The sequence below is a fragment of the Cibotium barometz genome, chromosome 32, assembly GCF_041138505.1.
Source record: "Cibotium barometz isolate CiBa-2024 chromosome 32, ASM4113850v1, whole genome shotgun sequence".
In the NCBI taxonomy this organism is placed as follows: Eukaryota; Viridiplantae; Streptophyta; class Polypodiopsida; order Cyatheales; family Cibotiaceae; genus Cibotium; species Cibotium barometz.
The window spans coordinates 34662793-34665098 of NC_141077.1; positions in this window are offsets into that span (position 1 = coordinate 34662793).

Here is a 2306-nt window from a genome sequence, read left to right on the forward strand (position 1 = left end):
TGCACATGTGTCCATGCGTGCGAGTGTGTGTATGTGTGTTTGTATGCATGTGTGCACATATCATGTGCTTGTGTCTATGTGTTGTGTGTGTGTGTGTGTGTGTGTGTGCATGAACATACATGTGTGTGTGTCGACATACATATAAATCTATTTATATATACATGCTTACATACCTATAGATACACACATACATAATATATATATGTGTGTGTGTGTGTATGTATATTCTTTCTCTTATACATACACATAATATATATATGTGTGTGTATGTATATTCTCTCTCTTACACATGCACATAATATAATATTAGAAGATATGTATGTGTGTGTGTGTGTGAGGAGGAAGGGGGAGGGGTGGGCAATTTGGTTTCTAATGTATTATGTATATATATATATATATATATATATATATATATATATATATATATATATATATATATATATATATAAAAGAAACTCATTCAATGAGTAAATGGTTTGATGGTGGTGACAACTAATTGTGAGCCCCAATGCATCTAGGCGTGTGTGCAAGTGTGCATATGTCTGTGTTGCACGTGTGTCCATACGTGCGAGTTTGTGTATGTGTGTTTGTATGCATGTGTGCACGTATCATGTGCTTGTGTGTGTGTGTGTGTGTGTGCGCGCGCATGAACATACATGTGTGTGTGTGTCGACATACATATAAATCTATTTATATATACATGCTTGCGTACCTATAGATACACATACATATATAATATATATACGTGTGTGTGTGTGTATGTATATTCTCTCTCTTATACATACACATAATATATACATGTGTGTGTATGTATATTCTCTCTCTTACACATGCACATAATATAATATTAGAAGATATTATGTGTGTGTGTGTGCGTGTGTGTGTGTGTGTGTGTGAGGAGGAGGGGGGAGGGGTGGGCAATTTGGTTTCTAATGTATTATGTATATATATATATAAAAGAAACTCATTCAATGAGTAAATGGTTTGATGGTGACAACTAATTGTGAGCCCCAATGCATCTAGCGTGTGGGAAAGAAACCCCCAAACACTTGTCTTCTCTTCTCCTTTCTCCTTTTCAAAAATTCTCCCTCTCCTTTCTCCACGTGAAGGGGCAGGCACTCTTCCTTTATCTTGTATAGATGAGAAAAGGCAACTCAAAGGAATAGCAAGGATGAACAACTGGTAAGAACATAACCACGGAAGAAGTCACTCTATCCTTATGTGAGCAAAGGCAACTTGAAGGAATAGGAAGGATGAATGCCGATGATATAATGCCTTGGAAACTCCAGGCTTGGGATCTCACACATCACATCAATATGGGAATCAATAAATAGAAGCTTATTGTGGAAGTCACTTTATCCTTATGATAGAGCAAAGGCAACTCGAAGGAATAGCAGGGATGAATGCCACTGATATAATGCCTTGGAAACTCCATGCTAGGGATCTCACATCACATCAATGTGGGAATCAAGAAATGTATGCTTACTAAACTAATTACTTATGTGGAGACTTTGTGCTTTCAATACCTTTGAGAGGCTTTGCTTTAAAGGAGGAGGCAAAATCCTATAAATTGAATCAACATTCGAAGCTACTTCAAGTGTGTGGACTTCATTAGTAGAAGTAGAAGTAGGTTCAACATCTTCGATACCATTATCTTTATCATCAAATTGTAACATTGCACAACTTATGGTAGGATTAGTTGATTTGAAATTACACGTAGACATGTAAGTCTTCCTAGGTCTAAAGGGTTTGGGTAAACCAAGATAAGAGCAATGTCATATTTCATGAATGTTTAGAAAAAGGACACTATACAATGAATGTTAAAAGTTATAAGGACAAGGAGGATAATAGTGTAGCATTCTTAGAAGAAACATATTTTGAAGAAAAATAAGGAGAAAAGAAGGTTTAAATGACAAAGACATGGTAGAATAAGGATCCAAGAAAAGAACAAGAACAAGAACAAGAGAAAAGAAGGGAACACAATATAGTCAGTTAGCTTAGAGAACAGAACCAAACACATTTTCCAAAAAAAAGACAAGAAATGAAACAAAGATAAGAAGTCTCCTAGGTATAAGGCTAAGGATGTGCAATAAAAGGCTAAGGATGTACAATAGAAGCCAATGTTAGAAAAGTCCGTAAAGAGGCTTTGTGTGGAGAAAAGTCTATGAGGTCATACCAAAGTTTTTGAGATGTCTTGTAGTAAAACAGTTGGCTATATAGAATAGTCCTTTGTGCTCACAAATATTGTGAGAAAATGATGCCGACAAAAACCGGAAAGAAACCTTGGAAGAATCTTGAGAAAGAGA